General features: G+C 41.2%; 1 protein-coding gene across 2 annotated transcripts in view; it reads right to left on the bottom strand.

Moving 5' to 3' along the window:
• The window catches only part of PAK3 (p21 (RAC1) activated kinase 3), a 49,847-nt gene extending 43,638 nt beyond the window's left edge, over nt 1–6,209 (bottom strand). The window contains exon 1 of one of the 2 annotated variants that reach the window (XM_053472644.1): nt 6,006–6,209. The gene's annotated coding sequence lies outside the window, so the exon portion shown is untranslated. The remainder of the gene's footprint in view (nt 1–6,005) is intronic. The other variant, XM_053472645.1, reaches the window with a different exon arrangement.
• Between the last annotated feature and the right edge of the window lie 16,087 nt (nt 6,210–22,296).

Here is a 22,296-nt window from a genome sequence, read left to right on the forward strand (position 1 = left end):
AGCGAGCCCCGACGGGCGACCAGGGCGAATGGGTAGCCCCAACGGTAGACGATCTTCCTCTCCTGGAGCGCAGCGGTCACCGGACGTAAGGCCCTCCTGGCCAGCAGCGTGTAGTGGGAAAGGTCCTGGTAGAGGGAAACCTCGTGGCCCTCAAAGGTCCAAAAACGACGGGCACGGGCCTTCAGCATGATCTCCTCCTTCAAGGAGTAGCTGTGGAGGCAACAAATTATGTCCCTAGGGGGATCTCCCGGGCCGCCGTTGGAGCGTAGGGCCCTATGTGCGCGGTCAAAAGTTATAGGCTTCCTCTCTGGGTCGGCAGGCCGCTCCAGTATCATGGAGAAAAGTCTGTCCAGGATCTCTTTAAGGTCCTCGGGTCGCTCACCTTCAGGAAGGCCCCGGACCCTGATATTGGACCGCCGTCCCCGGTTATCAAGGTCCTCGAGGTGGTAGAACACATCAGCCAGCTGGTGGGAACAGGAGCGGCAGTGGGCCGAGAGCTGGCGTTCGACATCACTGGTCCTGGCGTCCACACCAGAGACCCTCTCGTCGAGGCGGGTAACTTCGGCCCGTAACGCCGCTACTTCGGCCCGGACCGTCTGCTTCACCTCTGCCACGAGGAGACTGAAGTCGTCCTTGGTGGGTAGGGAGGAAAAAAGTCGGCGCCAATCAGGCGAAGGCGGTCCCGAGGAACTTGGCACGGGCAGCGGGGGAGCACCGTCCTCCGAGGCCCGAAAGCACGCGGGAGTCTGCGCCATGTCGGGATCTCCCGGCTGGGTCTGCAGGGGCAAAGGAGCAGCGAAAAAGTCCTTCAAGGACGCGGATTGGGGTCTGCTGCTAGTCGCCGGGGTAGTCGGTTCCGGAGGACCCTTCTTAGTGCGGCCCATTGCGGATTACACCGGTGTGTCTGCAAATATTAGGACGGGTGGCGCGGAGAAAACGAATCAGGCAGCCATCTTCCTCGCCAGGCCAGCCACGCCCCGACTGTGTTTTTATTTTTCATAGCAATAATCGCTAATAAGCGTGACTTTAAGCAAATTTAAAAAGTAATTAGAAGGAACATTGCAGAGAAGAACATGGGAGGCAAACAGGTAATACTAAGAACCGAATATTAGAATTGGGAGAGAAAATAAAGCATACTTACTACCTAGGCTGTGAAAGAAAGCAATATGGAGAACATTTATTCAAATAATCAACGCTGGTTAAGAATAGACATGTGATATATAAATATGATAGATGAAAAGTAATTGTATGCTTAAGGTAACATCCGTATGCCGCTGGCATTTACAAATATGGCCACTGGTGGTCTGTGACCCACTTGACACATTCCCACAAGCCATGCCACAGCCCACCTAGTAGCCAGGCAAGAAAATATCACTTTTGTTGATATACTCATTACTTATTTTATATATCTAAAACTTTGAGTAAAATGCATATAGAAGTACACATTCTGTACATGTGCTTCGATTCTTCCATTAAGTATAAAGGGAGATGAGCTCTCAATGGACTCAACGGGAGAGGTGGCTGGCAATCGCATGTATACTGGTTCAACTGCCGTATGAGATTTTCTATCACCCAAGCCTGACCTATATAGATAGCTGAGATCATTCAGTTCAGTAAAATAAATTGCCTTGCAACTCAAGAACATGCAATCAGCTCTTTACCCTCCGCAAACAAACCAGTCAAGTCTGTAGTCTTCAACAAGCGGCCAAAAATGGTTGTAATTTATTACACGTAACATGAAACATACTCCTGCAATAACTCTGATCAGTCAGCCCACTAACGTGAAACCAGCTATACCATGGAGACAGAGCTCAGAGGCAGGCCTTCAATCACTGGCAGTGCTGCCAACCACAAGTACAACTTCAGATATGTCCTCCATCTCCTAAGAGTTCCTTACAGTCTACACAGTTGTCTCCACCAATACACAGGACACGTTTAACAATAAACTTCCCCACATATCACAAACCAAGTTAATTAGTCTGCATCTATTATACTATGGTCTGAAGTACCTTCTCTATGAAAATCAATTGCTCACCTGCCCTTAGCATTAACGAGTTCACCCAGGGACTCCATGGCCAGTGGGATCACACAGAATCCCCAAGTTGCTTAATAATAGTATTCCCTGACAGTGACAACTCATTCAACACCCTCCCCCATGTGTGTTTAGTTTCAGACATCAATACAAGCGTCAGGCTATTGTTTACCTCACCAGTAGTGAGTTTAATGACAGATGTTACTGTGAGTGCCGGTTAAAACAACAAGGTCCACCGGCAAGCATAAGGACAGACTACTGTGCAAGTGATTATAATAATTAGCAATTCGCTCCCCCCATGGAATGAAACATTATTAACCTCATACATAGTGAGTTTAGTGACAATCGCAAGTACAAGGGGTTATCATTTAATGCTCTCTTGCTGACTCTGCATTTAGGGTCTAGTTGTCATCCATGACAGGACTAATAATAAAATACGATATTTATTTTAATTTCTGGATAAACTGCTTCTTCTGTGCAGAAGAGATGGAGCGACATTGATCTTCTCAGTATCATGGAATCCCTGTAGCCCTAGAACTGCTACCGGAAGGGCTAATGTCACCATAACTGGCAATGGACTACTTATTGGGGCCAAGGTCTAGGTGTTAATGAGAATATTTAGTTCCTTTTAGCTTGTAACATATGCCAACATATGCAAAACCCAGCACTGCTTGGTTACATCACTGGGAGTTTGTGAAAGTGAATTGTGTCAGAGAACCCATAAAGAAATCTACTTTAAAGCTTCCCTTTTGTAGAAAGAGGAAATTACCCCACAGGATTCTTTCTCATCAGCAAGATATTTTGGAGGAAATGTTGTCTGAGCTTTTAAAACAGACACATTAAATCTCATATATTCCAGTATTTTCAATGGCCATAAAAACACCTTTGGTTAAGGGGTTGGTGTTAGAGACGAGGCTAGGACTCTACCAAGATTTTGTGAGTAAAGTATTTACACCATGAACCATGAATTGTATTCCTACGTAAAAGAGAGGGCCATCAATGAAAGGACAGAGGAATACGAGCCGCAAAGACAGCCCATTCCTCCCAAAGAGGTACAATTGGAAGATAGAGATCCTAGATGAAAAACGAGAAACAAATATTGGGAGATAAAGAGAAGAGGATAAGGAGAAATGTCTACTTTATAACCATATAAAGACTGTACATTGGGTGGGGGGGCCCGAGACAATTACTCAGTAAGGCTTCGTTTTAGGGCCCTGTGTTCTTTGGCATTTTAACTTTTTGGCACATGTAACAAACTCATACAGCCTCACCTTTATGATGTCCAAGGATTAATATTGTTATGCAAACTACGAATGAATCTCCATGGAATTAAAACCAAGGATTGTGCCAGAAGTTGCTTGATATTGATGCATTTTGTGCAACTAAGAGAATAATGGATATAAATTGGATGTTTTTGTATAACCATTAAATTGTCATATTGAAATAACGGCTAAGCTCCTAAAACTGGTTAGTCATAATCTCCTAATTAAAAAAACATGACACAACAGGAAACAACTTTCATCTATAGATCGCACCTCCACATGATATCAAGATGAAATAATCAATACTTGTTTATATAATAGATGCCAATAAGCGCTGTATAAAAAGCATTTATTGGCTCATAAATCCTGCAATATTCTAATAAAGGTGACCATATGTTGCCCCAAGAGTTTTAAAATGATGGTAAACAATACAACAAAATTTGATGGCAGACAAGGACCCTTCAGCTCATCTAGTCTGCCCATTACTTGGTCCTTTTCTTACGTTTTGTATTGCACTTTAGATGTTAGGAAGGGTTGTGTATAAAAACCATAATGGTGCAGTTTTGATTATAGTTAAGAGAATGGTCAAGTCAGTAGGAAGATTGTAGTTGTTGCTATGGTGATACAAACTAATTTTCAAACTTTACACCAAAATCACTTTTTATAGATAACCCCAATGTCCCTTTCATGGCGTAGAAGCCAAGGTTTCCATAAATGCAAGGGTTCTCTATGCCGGGTTATTATTAGCGTCAGTTATAAATATACACTATTAGCTGTAAGCCTAAATGCAGCAGTAGCTACCTGCACATGCATGGGAATAGTTGGTTTCATACATACTACATGCTTTGTGCATACAAAAATCATACAATCTTCATTTTAGGTGATATCAGTTTCAATTAAAAAATACTCCTAAACTGAGTTAGTCACTAAGTGTATCAGTTATCAGTTCTTCAACAAAACATCCTCAATACCTGCGCTGTTGGGATCCATCAGGGGCTGATGTTTGCTACCCTTGAACCACGCATTACATTAAATGGGACAGGTGATGACCTTAGTCATACATAATTATCACCTGTGTGTACAACACTTTCACATACAACATGCATGCAATTCTCTCCAAGAACAGGCAAGCGCACAGTGACAAGACGTCGCTATTATGTCTATTGTCCAAGACACAAAACAGCGAAGATTATAGGAAAATCTAGAATCCCCTACTTATATTTGCTGACTGTACTTACAACATTTATCCTTCCCGTCCCTGGCAGTTCTGGTTTTGCCATACCCTTTAAATAAAGTGCTGCATAAACTGTATATAAATAAAAGATTATAAATAATAATAAATAATAATAAATAATAATGCAAATAAAAAATAAAGTGCTGTACAATGGAAGAGGTATTCAAAAAGCAAGAATTTAATGTTTGGGAGGCTATTTGGCAAAATTGTGAAAACAAAAATTCTTATTTAGGTAGCCGTGAGAGAAGGGATTAATGAGTTCAAGGGTATATTTAGAAAGATGTCCGCTTGATTTTGCACAGGGGCCGAGTTAGGGCTATATCTGTAAGGATCTACATAGAGTGCTTTACAAAGTTACAAAGATTCAGCAATAAAAATGTAAGGAGCCGTATTCCACCAGCAGCTGGGGTTCCTGGAGCCCTAAAATCGCTCTTTATACATAAGGTGGATAACATAGAAAGAAAGCAGAGGGTATTGAGTAATGACAGCTGAGCCAGTGAACCACAGAGCGAGCCTCGGACAAAGGCTAATATACATATGGAGGCCCGTTAATGGGTATCTCAGTTAAAAGAGCAGGTGTTTTTTGTACTGGGAGCACAAAAGAGGAAGAAGATAATATATGCAAAGTGGATTTATTCCCTCAACTGCAGAGAGTCTCGAGGCAGATGGCAAAGATTGTAAGCTCTTTTGCACAGGAGTTTCTCCTTTTCCCAATACTTGCTACCATCTGCAGTTTTCTGGCAATACAATACATGTAATGCAGGTGAATGGCAGCCAGCATTCATAACCCAAACACAACGACGATATAAGTATGATATACATTGCACACGAGCTGAGCCTTCTGGCAAGTTAACCCTTTAAGGTGCCTGAAGCATTCACCTCTGCGCTGCCACAGAAAATAAGAAAACTAACCGTACCGGGACTTCAAATACAAAGCAACGTAATACCTGCTATTGTCATCTGGGTATGTTGCCAACACAGACCACGGCGTTGTAAGAGGAGTTATACAAATGTAAATGAAAAGTAGCAAACTCATCCCTATATAAACCTACAATGATACAATATAAGGCAAATGATCTTATCAAATATGGTGCCTCTATCACCGATTCCTCCAAAATTTTAATATTCTGAGATTAAAAAATATCCAGATTTCGAATAGTTATTAGAAGCCAGGTATGGAAACGACAGCGTATTAGACAGATGTTTAAGTACAGCAACATACATTGAAATTAACCTCTTAACTTCCAGCAACATTGGCCAGCAAAGCGTTAATTCCCAGCTGGCATATAACATGTACCACGTTATATGCCAGCTGGGAATTAACTCTGTGGTGGCTCCGACCCCCAAAATGAATATTGCAGGCTGCGCCAGAATGAAGAGAGCCCACAACAGGCCATTCCTTCCCTGCTGCACACAAGGCAGCATGGACTGCAGCTGCAGCATGATAGTGAATGAATAAAGAACGGCAGGGCATTACCTGGCATACACCCTGGCATTCTGCATCTGCTGTGCCCCTTCTCGCGACGACTGCTCCAAAAGACGAGAGGAAAGCCCCAGCTTAGTCCACCTGAAAAACTGCTGCCATCCTTCATTCAGCTTCTGACCTCCAATGCTCACATTAGTGGCTTGGATGCTTCGGCTACCTCCTTGCTGTTCCCTAGCCCATGATGTCACCGTCTTTCCTCAGCCCTGATTGGCTGCCATTCGGCAGCTAATACTACTAGTAATAGCACTAGGAGGGCTGGGATAGGCAAATCTTTTGTTTCGAAGCAGGAAGTGCAGAGAAACCTTTACAGCCAGAGAGGGAGGGAGCCTAAAAAATGTGATGCTTTCAATCATACTAAAGCAGCCTGCACTGTGTGAGGAGAAAAGTACAATTATTATTCTTTATTGTTTTATGGAGCGCCATCATATTCCGTCAGAAGGAAGCACGGCAGCTACATACATGTGAACACGCAAATCATTATTTTTATATCTCCCTTAACTAAAAATGCAAGAAAAGCCCCAAACGTTGTACTAGACAGATGTGGAAGAACACAGACATGCTTAAATTCCGAAGAAAAGTATAGTTAAAATGATACCATTTATTGGCTAACTGAGAGTTTGATTGCGAGCTTTCGAGACCAAGTTGTTAGGTCCCTTCCTCGGGCATTAATGCTTAAATTCCCTCACTGTATCAGCCTCTACCACATCTGATGGAAGGCTGTTCCATTTATCTATCACCCTCTCGGTAAAGTAAAACCTCCTTAGATTACATCTAAACCTCTGACCCTCTACTTTTAGACTATCGCCCCTTGTTCTATCATTTATCCTTCTTTGAAATACATTTCTCTCCTGTACTTTGTTAAATCCCTTTAAGTATTTCCTTACTGTGTTAACCGCTTCTGCTGGGAGGCGGCTCCAATTATCTATCGTCCTCTCAGTAAAGTAAAATCCCCTTACATTACATTGAAGCCACTACCTGTGACAGTTTTACCCTTTCAATGCCAAATACTTGTTCACTAAACTACATACGACCTGCATTAGGACTTACGTATTAACACACTACATTCTCAGCTACTTCCAATCACAAATCACTTCTATCCATGCAACCAAATGCATCTCCTGCGCAGTAGCGCGCATGCATATATATAGTCCTCAACACTCCGGCTCTGCTAGACCAGAAGGGACAACTGTACCTGTAGACACATTATTATTATTATTATTATTATCTTTTATTTATATAGCGCCAACAGTTTACGCAGCACATCTCATTAGATCCACGGCGAAGGCAGGAGTGGTTGGGGGAAGGAGACACAATGCATTTCACAATAAAGCTAACATTGTCAAGTGTACCATCCATCCTAACAAGAACATGGGTCAAGCACAAGTATGCCATGTATGTCCATCTGATAGAACACGGATCATGTAGAAAGTGCAGTTCTGGTGCAAAGTATATAAACGTGGCTAGCCGCCACAGCAACCAATGAATGTTCCTGCTTAGTGCCAGAATTGCTTACTTTTTCTAGTTTTTTTTGTTTTATTTTTAATGTACACAAGTTGAATTGTGTAAATTACATACCTTTCAACTGAACTATCAATGTGGTAAAATGTGCCTTACAAAGACAACCCTTTGCACGTAGTAGAAGTGGATTCCAGACAAGGGTTAGACCCATCATTCTTTCATGGGAGCTCGAATGATAGAAAAATGGACTTGAGTAGGACATCTACTATTCATGCGTGGCCTATCCATCAACTAGGCCAGGGGTAGGCAATCTGCGGCTCTCCAGATGTTGTGAACTACATTTCCCTTGATGCTTTGCCAGCATTATGACAGTAAGAGCATTATGGGAGATGTAGTCCACAACCTCAGGAGAGCCGAAGACTGCCTAGCCCTGAATTGGCTAATGCTCTCTATCTCCATTGTAACTCACAAACCAAGAGGGGAGGTTAAATAAGAGGTGATACAGTTTCTCTGAGGTTCCGAGGTGGCTAATATGCTCCATAGAATAATTACACAGCTGCTTGACTTTTCATTATTCCACTGTCCATGTTCTAACAAATCTACCGTTTGTGTGAAGCAGCATCTACAAAGACGATTATTGATGTTGAATCCATTACTCAGGGTTCCACTGGGAGAATACCGTTCCAGTATAAATTTGTAAAATATTTATTTCACAACACAGGTCTTCGACATATAAGAGTCTGTTATCGGAAGTTGCGTACGCGTTCTGTTTTGTCTACTTCTTTACCTGCTAGGACCCCGCAGTTTTATCATCTTCAGAGGTAAGCTACCCTTGGAGAGAATTATTTCCCGTCCATGCATTAAGTACGTTTGCACCGGGAGTTAAGTGTAATACCATAATGTACATTATTTATAAGCAATCAGGTGTAGTATGGACTACATACTGATTCTGACCGGATCTAACAGCTAAGGCCTATGCAGCCCAAATCGTTTCTCCGGAAGAGCTGCACGGATGTCACTGCTGGGTTACATCTGTGTATAGTATAAATGCACATTACTGATGGCTTTAGCCTTTGTATATTTAACGTAACAGTCACTGAGTTATAATGTATATAAGCCAAACCCAGTACGTTTCTGTTTTGTTTCAAAATAAAATATACAAATGACTCAATATGTAACCTACCTCCAATAAATATGTAAACGAACAAGTACCAGAAAACCTTGTGTATAATACGCACACTGTGTATAATACCATAATTGACCATATATTTTAAAAGTTAGTGTATGCGTATAATATTGAAACGTTCACCCTAAATTCGTTGGAGAAGGTAGGGAGACCTTGAGAGAGAGTGTGAGAGCATGAAATACAGAGGTCTCTTCTTCATTTTCATTTGTTACATTGGGGGTCTCATCATAGGAATCTGAATACAAAACTCTGCTGGTAACCCAAGGTAACGTATACTGTATAATAACACAATTCACTGAGTTACGTAAAACCAACGTACGCATAGAGTTCCAGAACTATCCACTTATGTAAGTTGGGGACTTTATATGATCAGTAGCACCGCGATCCAACACTGTAACATTGAGTCTTGTCAGAATAGAGGAACCATAAAAATATACTCAGAAATATGCCTGTCCTTTTTAACCCTATCAGCACTAGAGGAATGCTGAAGGGGTAAGTATGAATTAAGATTTATACGATTTGACCAAGGCCTGACACGTTAACCCATAATTCACTTAGTGAAGTAACTGGGCTATTTTTAGACCAAAGTAAAGACTCACCTAGGAAAGCAATTAGAATGCCCTGCTGGATATATTCATTTTGCACAGGTGCACACTGCAGTTACGAATATTTCCTGCTGCACGTCGGCCTCCGAATTAATTCACTGTAAAAATTGCTGGCAGGTTGGTGGTTAGAAATAGGACGTCGGCTATGAAAAATGATCCAAGATGTCTCAATCACCCTGATCCCTGTAAGGGGACTCTCGTGTGAACCTGTGCTGTCTGTGTAATGGGGGGTTCTTCGTGCTGCATTGAGGTGGTCGCTTTACTGCAATCACTTAGGAGCTTCTTGTGTTTAAAAGATATGATCTGTGGTTAGAAGGAACCGTCACTAGCAGCCTTACAGGGGAACTATCACCTTAATATCTAAATTTATCAACGCTATTCCACTGTGCTCAAATGTCTCGTATTTCAACACCACGACAAACCCCTTTAGAACAGCATAGGGATCTCAACCAGACTTGATTAGTTTTATTTATGTATTTTATTTACTTTTAAATGCAGGGCACCTTCATCAATATCAACAAGCCATGCATTATTAAATGCCAATTCCACAGTTTTTTTCTTGCAGTGAAGGAGTACATAAAAAAAAATGCATAACGCATTCTAATATTTATTAGATTTCTTTAGAAATATTACTAGGCATTATGCTGGGTCATCTTAGATCTCCCTACAGGGAAACCCTCCATGGCTGATAGGGAAAAATAAGAACATGCAGCTAGATCCCTGCATAGGTTTTCTTAATCCCGCTCCCGCTGAATTCCTGACCATTACCGCCCGCTCCCGCAACTTGTGTGTTCCACTCCCGCAACATATGTCTCCAATCCCGCCCGCTCCCGCAACATATGTCTCCAATCCTGTCTGCTCCCGCAAACATCATTCACTCATTCATATACTCATTCATTCCCTCATTCACAAATACTAATCATTCACAGATACTCATGAATTCCCTCAATCACCCATACTCGTTCATACAAACTTCCCCACCCCTTTACCTGAACTGTAGATTTCCTGCGCACTCTTACAAGGCTGCCTTCGCGTTGCTGGCATACAGCATCTCTTCTCTTGTCCCGCCGGAACGGAGCAGAGTCCATGTTACGTGATGTAAATTCACGTGACTCCGCTGGGTTCCTGGACGTTACAAGAGAAGAGATGCTGTGTGGGAGCAATGGGAAGGCAGTCTTGCAGGAGTCCGCGGGACCTGCATCCCCAAGCAGTCCTCTAGATGCAGCTCCCTTCTCCTACTCCTGTTTGAAGCAGCCAGTGGCAAGAAAGCTCTACAATTGAAATCAATAGGATCACTTGCCGCACATGCGTACGGGGGTCCACATAGTCCTTGCACAGTTTGCCAGCCAGCACTGGAGTTGACTGCCAGTGAGTAAAGTACATGGAGATGTGTTTGGCCGAACATATCCCCAGCACGGAAAATGGCTGGGGGGCAAAGGGGCAATCCTGCGTGTGGTCCTGTAGAATCCCCCCATGCATTTGCAAAATGACCATGACGCACAGTTATAGGGACCTTTCAGCTATCATATGCAAGTGCTTATGATAGCTAGAGTGTCCCTTTAAATAAGTGAGACAAATGTATTATTCTCACTTAAATTCACCTCCCACTCATACACTGCAGCTTCCTCGAACATCAACTGACACTTGGATAGCGTGCCATCTTTACGATCAGCTAAACCTACTGTGAGTGATAAGAGCTGTAATCCAATAACCCCAGGATGGTAATCCAGTGTTCTACTAGAGTTTATTTCCCAGATTGAGTTGCCATATTCTATAAGATTATTGCTTATCCTAATCTACATGTTTTACCAGCCTGCACATGACAATCCTAAATAACACTTTATTATGCTAAAGGTATCTCAAAAAGGAAAAATCATCATTCTGGATGCTTTAAAGCAGAGCTCAACAAATTCCGGGCACCAGGCCGCCATGGCGACTAGAAATCCCTTCCTGGCACCTGGGAGGTATGCCTGGTACTGGTGTATCAGGTCCAGCCGGGCCCCCCTTGTTGGATATATGCGGACGCTGACGCAGGTGCCGTGGGCGCACACTGGAGAGATTCCCGACTTCCAGCCACAGAGGGGCAAGAGGGCAACTAGTTGCAAAGTTCACAGCCCCCCGCCCTACTGATTACACAAGGGCAAACCAGATTTCACATGGATAACGGATTATCCACACTGTGGCATTATGGAAGACTGATATCCGTGTGATCTGAGATCACTGCGGATATTTATCGTGTGTGGTCATACTGGAGGTTTTTATGTAAACATTCATGTTGTTAATGTGTACTCAGTACTGATTTTTATTATATGGGATGACACTAGATTAGTGTGTGGGGATCTGGTTAGGATCCTGGAGGGGTTAGTTCTCCAAAGTACTTTTAAGAATGTGCCGATATATTTAACCCTTTAAATACTGTCCTCAAACATTCTGTTTGGCTCAGGGGAGAATACCTGATGTGTCATTATTGCGATAAGACTATTAATATATGAAGTGCTGCTGTTAATTTAGGTTTCCTGGTGGATTTTATATTTTCACAGTGAAGGCATACTATTATTATTATTGTTATTATTTATAAACAAATCACTGTTCGTTTTAAGTTTTTCCACTTATATCAACACAAATTTGTTGACCCCTGCTTCAAAGACAACATCTGCTAAACAAAGGATTCCACATTCAATATCTTGTGGGAAACCATGAGTTAAGAACCCTGCCACTCCAAAGAATGGGTTAACAGCTCTGAACCAGCTGCTGCTCTCTTATGACTTATTGTTTAAAAAAAAAAACTAAAAGGAAGAGGACTGCAAACAAAGTATTTAATCTTTGGGACTAGCTGGAATATGATGTCATAGTTTCTTAGCTGATCTGTGATTGGCTGAGCGGCATAGCATCTGCTGAGAGCTCAAGGCTGCCTATTTGCCTGGGGTACAGACCTTTCACAGGGGCTTTGAATCAGGGATGGTTGTCGTGACAACCTGAGTAGTGTCAGCTCCTGATAACAGAATAATGAGGGTTGTCTGAGCGCCACTGCATCCAGGCCTTAAAGGATGTGTAATTATGAATACATCTTGGAAGGCGCTGCTTTCAAAGAAACAAAATCCATTTATAATGCATTTCTGCCGCATAGACTGCTATGAAGGGATAGCAGTACACACATATCTCTGTGTATCTCAATGCACAACTTAATATGCATACTGAAAAAGGGTAGAAAATGGGTGGTTTTATGAAAGCTAGTTTTATGTATTTTGCTAAATAAAAGCAAATCATTCCACTTGTCGTTTGCCTTATTATGTGGCTTTGTGACCCATTGCTTCTTACTTAAGGGAGTGAAACATTTAGAACATCAAAGGGATGCTTTAGCCATCATATGAGATTTAATGCATATGATAGCTGAGAGATTCCTTTATATTTTCATTATGTCCCTTTTGCTATTGGGTGGGGGAATTCTGTATGCATTTGCCCCCTTTGGCTGTGCCCCCCAACGATTTTCTGTACAGGCGATGTGTTACATGTGACATACTTACCGCCAGTCAGCTACAGAGCTGGCAAGGCAAATGCAGAGGGGTCTTTTCAGACCCTTGTGTATATCCAAAGTAAGTATTTCAATTGATTTCAATGGGAGCACTTTCCTGCTACTGATTGGCTTCTTCAAGCAGCCAATCAGTTGCAAAAATTATCAGACCACGAAGGTGGAGGGTCGCTGTAGAGCTGGGGCCACCAATTCCAGAATTTAAGGTGATCTTTGTATTTCCAAAGGTATCTATTGATCAACTAAAACACCATTGTAAGTGTGTAAACAATGTTTAAATGCATTACGGTGGCTTTTGAAGCTCATGCTTGCCCAGAGACTATAATGCATCAGCCTGAGCCAGCGTGAGAAACAAAGGGCTCGAATAAGTTAGTTATTTCGTTTTGGGTAAGGGTGCAGCCCAGTTGAGTTCTACTTACAAGGAATAGCTTTTATTGTAGACTTAATATCAGATGTCACTGTTGGAGTGTTTAGGCTCCAAGGATCATCAATCAGTGTGGTTTCATATGAGGACAGAATTTAGAAAAGCAACAGGTCTGCTACAGGGCAGACATTCCTTGTGGGATAAACTAAATGGCGAAATTAAATGAATGGTTGAGAGTATAGCAGCAGTTTAATGTTGATACATTTAAAATAATGCATTAAAACCCCCAGAATATAGCATTGGGGGGCAATGCTCCATCAGTGACAAAAGAAGAGAGGGAGTGGGAGTAATTATTTCTGAGGACTTGAGAGGGTAGTAGATAAATGGAAGAGCCTCTCATCAGAAGTGGTGGACGCTAATACAGTAAGATAATTTAAAACATGCATTGGATAGGCATAAAATTATCCTGAATCTAAGATAAGACCAAGGACTGATTAAGACTTGAGTCTAACATCAGGAAAAATGGGCAGACTAGATAGGCCGAAAGGGACCATAAGTAATATGGCACTCGCTGCTTGTTCTGTTGTGAAATTTTATGTTTCCGGGTTTATTGGGCTGCCTGATGAATAGATCTTCACAAAGGAATAAAAATGCTTGAACTCTGTGTAGCTTTTAAGTCACTATATAAGTATATATGTCCTTAAAGGCCAGCGTACAAATCTTACACTATTAATATTGTATTTTGTTACCTAGTAAGCTTCACAGAGATCTGGCATACCCTTAAGAAAGAATCAGTTTGTGATAGATCCGGAGACAGATGGCCCTCATTGTGGTTGAGACACAATGCACATAATTACTGTGTGTGTAGGGGGGGACGTCTTTGACTAAAAGATGAGATTGTTTTACTTCTGTCCTATTATACTGCTCTAGTGTTTAGCATGCCTGCTTCGCTAGGGCTGGTGTCAAGCAATAAACAACCAACATAGGTCTCTCACAAGGGCAAGATCTCTCCACCATATCAAATTAGCGTATCCTCATCCATAGGGTTGCAAATTATATAATACAATATCTGGGTTCATCCTAACATCGTAACTCATGCTTGTCACATAGCTCTGTTGCACCAGCTATAGTACCACCATTTCACACCCCATAGAGCTGGCTTTATACCCCAGTAAGGCTACGGCAGCCCTCATTCCTAAAACAAAAGTGAGCATCAATAAGTGTAGCCTTACTTGTTCTTCAAAATCTAAGTCTATCTCCCAGTTGGTGCAGTTTTACGTGAACAAAAGACATCCTACTTAAACATATGGATAGTAAGCTCTTCAGAAAAACACGAGTTGAAAGAAAAAACCCGTCAACACATTTTCAATGATGCTGTCATAAAATAAAAACAAAAATAGCACAGAGACATTAACTGGTTACCAAACAACATTCATCTGTGTTTCCGAAATATTAGGCTGCTCTCATCCTTTACCTCCCCGGTTATTGGTGTCTTGGGTTAATTGTGTAGTAACACACAGCTCTGTTAGAGTAAATGCACTTACATTTATTACATGAAAAAGAAAATATTTAAGACCTACTGTATAAGGTGATCACACGCCTTCAAGTATAATGCTATTTAAAATGACTTGATATCAGCCGTCCCCACTTTATATCTACTCAGCTAACAATGATTAATACATAAACCTTAGAACTAGACCTGGTCTCATCTTACATCATTGCAGACTCCCACCTACATCATATCACTCCTGCTCTCGTTATTTTTGGTTTCTGATCCCTAGAAGTAATTTTGTTACCTTAATTAACAAAAATGTTTTCCTGGAATCCATCATGATTCTTGTATCAGCCACATGATAGCTATATGAACACAGAAAACATTGTTACAAGCTGCTTGTATCTACCAGGTATCTCTGTTTTGTTAAGGGTACTTATTGTGATCATCTGCCCTTATGGCTAAGATCAAGCCAAAACCTCTATTGCGAGTACTTGTTTGTGATATGGTAGTGGTGTATACCGCTCACCTTCACCTAGATGATGCTCAAATGTGCAAGATCCTTCTGGGATTATAGGAAAGAGAGAATGTAAGCATAATCTATAAATCAATATAATCAGGTAATCAAAAGAAGTGGTCAATAACAGAATTGTAGACGTATGTTCTAAGTGATCCCAGGTCAGAGGATCTCCCTACTATATGTGGACTCTATTATCTGGGACCAATAACTAAATGGTATTCTAACCTACTAAGCGTATCCGTTAAGGTTATGTGTATGACTACGGTTAGTGTACTCTTTTATTAGGATTACATAAAGACTTTGTGGACATGTTGTAAATGTATTCATATTTGTAGCATTTGTTATTTTGCACGTTTTCAGTTCCTTTTCAGTTCCTTCAAGTACTCTCTTTCTTCATCTTACTTTCACTTTCCAATCTTCTCATTTTTTAGTGTCAGTCTCCCGTTTCCCCTCTTGTGTCATGCCATTTAGCCACTTCTGCATTCTCCAGAGTAGTTCCCCTGCTTCACTTAAAAGGGACGCTCCAGCCATCATATGCACTTAATCCAGATTACGTTTAAAAAAAATTCTTCCCCCTTGCAAATGAATGAAAGGATTCTGCAGAATCCACAGCCATGCATTTGTCCTCTATCCTCTACATTCTTCTGACATATTATGTACTTACAGCTTTAACACCGGCTTGGCGAGCAGGGGTCTCATAAGACCCCTCTGTGGGCAAGTGCAGAAAGGAGACCATTAGTGGTGGAAAGACCCGACTACAGATGGGGATATGTGCTGCAGCTTCTTTTAAAGGTAGTTATTTACCTTCTCTATATTTTGTTAGGTATAATGAATGCATATTAAAGTACTTTAATATGCGTTCTTAGTTCAGGAGGCTGTCTGGGACATTGGAGTATCTGTGCGATAGGAATTATAAATATGTGCCTCTTGTGATGTGGACATTAGAGGGCAAAGTGAGAGATCAATTCCACCGTCAAACTGATTCAATATGCACATTTGGAAAATATGTTACCTTGGAGGTTAAAACCAAGCAAGAGAGCAAGATAAAACTATGAATAATGTAAAATTTTACCACAACAGATTTAGAACAAAATAACGACAGCCAGAAAAGACTTCTGTGCACACAACTTACACCACCATTTATAAAAAATAAAAAAAGCAGGATAGTATGGTAAACAATGATCTTACATAGCTGGATCATAGTCCTCTAGTTCTTGGTATGAGTTTGATGGGGGACACTAAGGTTGTGGGGCAGGATGTGAGAAGGAAAGGGGCAGAATCATCAAAGAATGGAGTCTTAAGGAATCTCACTTACTAATTCAATATTTCAAGTCATCTGAGACAAAGGTGCTACTTACTAAAGAGATGGTTGGCAGGAGGGCCTGCAGGACAGCTGTGGTTAAAACTCACCTCACTTCACTATTCATTATGAAGAGTCAACACTCACACACTTCTCCATCAAGAATGGCTGAGCTGGTCCTATATAATGCATATAATGGTTTAACTATACAGTATTCAGGGCCAGCCAAGTGCTTCCTGCAGCAGAAGCTCACTGGGTCTGGCCCCTCATAATGTAAAGCAAAATCAAGGAGCTGAAACACCACTGTCCAGCAAACTCTGCAGACTTTAGTGAATAAACCCAAAGATTGTAAATGGGCGGAGTGAACACAACGCGATTGACTTCTTTCTTTGCATCTACATGAATATCTTAATAAAATAATTGTATAAACAGAGTCTCCCGTTCCTTTAAGGAAATAGGTCTTCATTCTCTGCTGTCACATGTCAGTCACCAGAGGTATTGCTTTGCCAGCTTTTGCTCCGTCATTGAAGCTGCACATAAATATTAACCACCTGGGCCAGCTCACCTGTAAGTTTTGGAGCCAGAGCTGTAAGAAGATATGGTTACACTGAAACTCACTGGTAAAAAGTATAATACCTACATGAAGCCGATATGTGCTGAATCATGAATACACCATGAGCCTTTAGTGCTCTTACTAATGACTTTTCACTCTTCTCGGGCATTAACCCTGATTTTGCCATGCAGCTGGCATTTATAGTGCACAAAAAAGCACTAGCAGTGGCACGAGAGCTGCATTGTGGAGATCCCCCAAAGTTTCGGCAAAATGCCTTAATCATTTTGGTGTGTCTCTCTGCAATCTCTCTTTTATCTAGCAGGCTCTTTTGTCTATCCAAAATGAATTGTACGCCACTTGGGCTCAATTGTGTACAATTCACATGTCAACTATGACATCCTTTACTTTTTTTATTTACTTAAATGCAAAGTTCTGGTTGCTCAACTTAATATGGTTCTACTTTATATAGTGGGAGTTAGTGGGGAATTTGTCAGATAGGGTTACGTATGGGTTAAAAAAAAACCTTAAAAAAAAATAAAAGAAAATCATATAGGAATATGGGTTGGATTCCAAATCAGGGCAAGTTAATAAATACATATTTTGTATTTGACCCCATTTTTACAAGCTGTGTCTAATGTATTTACCTGTAAAATTGTAAATTTGTTTTTTAAAACCCTTTTTATTCTTACATATATGAATTATTGAGACACTTACAAGTGATGTTGTTACAGACACCTTACAATTTAGGTTACTGGGTTATTTTATCGGTAATTATATTAAACAGTCTATTTTGTTTGATAAATAAGAAAAAACATATTTCAGATGCCACTAAGAATATACCCCCTCTACCCTGTATTTAAGTGTAAGGTAAAGACAATGTATGACCACATATTGTTGCCTGGACTCTTCTTCCACGAACAGAACAGACATGACACAGAGCAGGTATATGTGGTATGGTATCAGAGACCTCTAGTGGTAAGTGTACACCTTGAGCAAATGGTTTACATTGTAATATTGCACTGTTTGATGTCTGTAGGAACAAGCTCATTGATAAATTGTCATTCTTGTTGTGATTTATTTGTTGTATTACGTACAGTATGTTAACTAAGATCACAGAAATGCTGTATCCCAGAATATAGGGACTGTAATTCAGGTCTTGAAATAACCCAGGACAACATTCAGGCTACACTAGTCAATAAAGTAAAGATGAAGAACGTCTAATGGTGCCCCCAAGTTGACTTGGAAGATGAGAATGACTAAAGTAAGCCTGTCTTTAAATCCACAACTGATGAGCTGAATGCCATGTCTAGTTAAGAGTTAATGAAGTAAAACTACTGAAAAACATCCAAACCGTTGTATATAACTTGTATATGTCAAGGTACCCCTAGATGTGGCGCACCATTCTTGTTGAGGAAATTCATGAGAATTATGCTGTTTTAAGCTCATGTCATCTACAAGGATATACTGCAGCATTCTATATCAGGGGAACTAAGTCAGGCCCAAAAGTGATGTGTCTATTAGTATGATCTCATAGACGACACCGATGACTCACGATGACCACGTTGTAAAGGAAGCATAAATAGTGTAAGCTTTCTTCTGCTGAGACTCAAATCTGGACATACCCAGTAACCTTGTCTAGCACTGATGAGTTGATTTACCCATCTAATGAGTCATTTTACTAAGTCATCATCCGATAAATTTCTGCACAAGCAAGCCAATCCCTAAAAAAACATTACTGGTTTCCTGTAAATTAAGCAAATATCGAATGCACACCTGGCAAGACAGTGTCCTAGAATATCCCTCATAATTTTAGAAGATGTTTTTGTTACTAAAACTGGCTTGTAGTTAATTGTAGAAAATAACATTTGAGCTTGAGCTTAATATAAATAAATGGCAAATTAAAAAAAAATATATATATAAATACATACAGATGGTTAACCAATAGAAGACCTGCATCCTTTGCAAACAAGACGCCAACTAACCAAGATCTTGTTGGAAGATCTAAAATTGTTATATATATATATTTATATAATATATATATACAGTATATACAGTATCTCGCAAAAGTGAGTACACCCCTCACATTTGGGAAATGGCTAATTGGGCCCAATTTGTACATTTCCACTTAGGGTGTACTCACTTTTGTTGCCAAGGTTTAGACATTAATGGCTGTGTGTTGTTATTTTTAAGGGAACAGCACATTTACACTGTTATACAGGCTGTACACTCACTACTTTACATTGTAGCCAAATGTTATTTCTTCAGTGATGTCACATGAAAAGATATAAGAAAATATTTACTGACTTTTGTGAGCTGTGTGTGTGTGAGTATATTTCTATATATATATATTAGGGCTGCAACAACTAATCGATAAAATCGATAATAATCGATAATGAAATTCGTTGGCAACGAATTTCATTATCGATTAGTTGAATCGATTATTATCGATTATAAAATGAGGGTTTTTTCAGAGCAAACGCTCTGAAAAATCCCCCTCATTATATAATCCGTTTAGTCTGACTCACCGTCTCACAGCAGCAGCTCCTACTTACTCCCCCTCCCTGTAATCACTGTGACAACTGGCCCCGCCCCTTCCTTCTCCTAGAAGGCCAGAACCACATGGCTGTGACACTCATCTAACTGTAAGTATATGTATTTATATATATATATATATATATATATATATATATAATATGTGTATATATATATATATGTGTGTATATATGTATGTAATATATATATATATATATATATATATATTTGGGCTACTGAAAGTTAGGGGAGGTGGGGGTTGATTTAGGGGCAGTTATGGTTAGTGGGGTGTTTAGGGTTAATTTAGGGGCAGTTATGGTTAATTGGGTGTTTAGGGTTAATTTAGGGGCAGTTATGTTAATAGGGTGTTTAGGGTTAATTTAGGAGCAGCTGTGGTTAATGGGGTGTTTGGGGTTAATTTGAGGCAGTTGTGGTTAATGGTGTGTTTAGGGTTAATTTAGGGGATGCTGTGGTTGATGGGGTCTTTAGGGTTAATTTAGGGGATGCTGTGGTTAAGGGGGTGTTAAGGGTTAATTTAGGGACAGTTATGGTTAATGGGGAGTTTAGGGTTAATTTAGGGGAATCTAAATCCTGGGGGCAGTGAAGTGACATATCTGGGGGTATAAGGCATATACAGTATATAAGGCATATGTGGGGAGGGCAGTGTGGCATGTCTGGGGAGGACGGAGTGGTGTATCAGGGTGTATAAGGCATATCTGGGGGTAGAGTGGCATATCTGGGGGTAGAGAAGTGGCATGTCTGGGAGGCAGGGTGGCATGTCTGGGGAGGATGGAGTGGGGTATCAGGGGATATAAGGTGTATCAGGCACAGTGGCAGATGTGGGAGGCAGCGTGGAGTGGCAGATGTGGGAGGCAGCGTGGCATATGTGGGAGGCATTGTGGAGTGGCAGATGTGGGAGGCAGCATGGCGTGGCATATGTGGGGAGGGCAGGGTGGCATGTCTGGGGAGGATGGAGTGGTGTTTCAGGGGGTATAAGGCGTATCAGGCACAGTGGCATGTGGGGGGTAGAGTGGAGTGGCAGATGTGGGAGGCAGCGTGGTGTGGCAGATGTGGGAGGCAGCGTGGAGTGGCATATGTGGGAGGCAGCGTGGAGTGGCAGATGTGGGAGGCAGCGTGGTGTGGTATATGTGGGAGGCAGCGTGGAGTGGCAGATGTGGGAGGCAGCGTGGAGTGGCAGATGTGGGAGGCAGCGTGGAGTGCTGTGGTAGGCAGCGTGGCATATGTGGGGGGCAGCATGGCATGTCTGGGAGGCAGCGTAGCAAGCCTGGGCTCAAATGTGCATATATTGGGGGGCTGGTTGGGAAATAAAGACAAGAAATGTATTATCAAAGTTTTTTTATTCTGCTGTTTGTATTTAACATCATTTGTTTAGTAAATTATTTTAAATAAATGAAAAATTTACATTCATTTTTTTTATCCGATTAATCGATTAATCGAAAAAATAATCGGCCAACTAATCGATTATTAAAATAATCGTTAGTTGCAGCCCTAATATATATATATATATATATATATATATATATATATATATATATATATATAGAAATGGGAGACACAAAGAAAGACACTACTTTAACCCCTTAATGACAATCCCCGTACATGTACGGGGTTGCCGTGCAACGGGTTAACGACAATGCCCGTACATGTACGGGCTGCTGTTAAATAGCTGCATCGCCGCGATCGCGGCGTTTTCGCCGCGATCGGCGGCTTTGCAGCATCCACGGAAGCCTCACAAGTGAGGCTGACCGTGGATCCGGGGAGGGCAGCCCTCGGCAGCCCTCCCCGGAAGAAAAATGGCCGCCGCCGCACCGATCATCAAAGATCGCGGCGGCGCCCGGCTAAAACAGCTTAGGAAGCGATCTGAATCGCTTCCTAAGCATAAATGGTGTTACTGACATGCCTCGATATCGAGGCATGTCAGTAACACTACCCCCCTACCCCGATCACCTTGTGATTGCTCCGAAGAGCAACCACAAGTGCCATCCTGTAAATGACGTTGCCGTCATTCACAGGATGGCATCAACAATAAATATGAGTTCATAGAGGGTCTATCCAGACCCTCTTGGGAACTCTCGAGCTCCTCCTGCAGGTTGAATGCAGGTACTGCATCCAACCATGCAAGGTCAATGGAGCCCAGCTCACTAATGAGTGATTAGTAAAAAAAAATTTAAAAAAAATTTTTAAAAATTTTTTTTAAAAATGTTTAAAAAAAATAAAAATAATATGGTAACATATAAAAATCCCTACTGTCACCAAAAAAAAAAATAAAAAATTAATAAGCAAGTCCTAAAATTCTTTATCTTTACAAAAATTCCAGCATGGAAAGAGTTAAAATATTGGCATTACAAATGCCCATAGGGTGTCTCATATTAAAAAATGCATGAGTGGATGGGATAAATTGAATTGGCCGGGGGGTTCAAAGGTGTCCCAAATATGGGACATGGGGGCAGTAGGATCAGATGTCTAAATGGCCAAAAAATACACACCTCACAAAGGCGGCCTTTTACCTCCCAAATAACCCAACAAACCCATGCATGTGGGGTATCACTGCGCTCAGGAGATGTTACTGAACACATATTGGGGTGTTGTTTGACAGGGACATATACCAGGAGCGATAAATTTATACCTGAAGTACAACGTGTGTGAAAAAAATACAAAAAAATGTACTACCATAAAGTTTCACAAAGGCTGGTGGTAAAATTAGTGCATGGAAAGGGTTAAA

The sequence above is a fragment of the Spea bombifrons genome, chromosome 8, assembly GCF_027358695.1.
Source record: "Spea bombifrons isolate aSpeBom1 chromosome 8, aSpeBom1.2.pri, whole genome shotgun sequence".
Classification (NCBI taxonomy): domain Eukaryota; kingdom Metazoa; phylum Chordata; class Amphibia; order Anura; family Pelobatidae; genus Spea; species Spea bombifrons.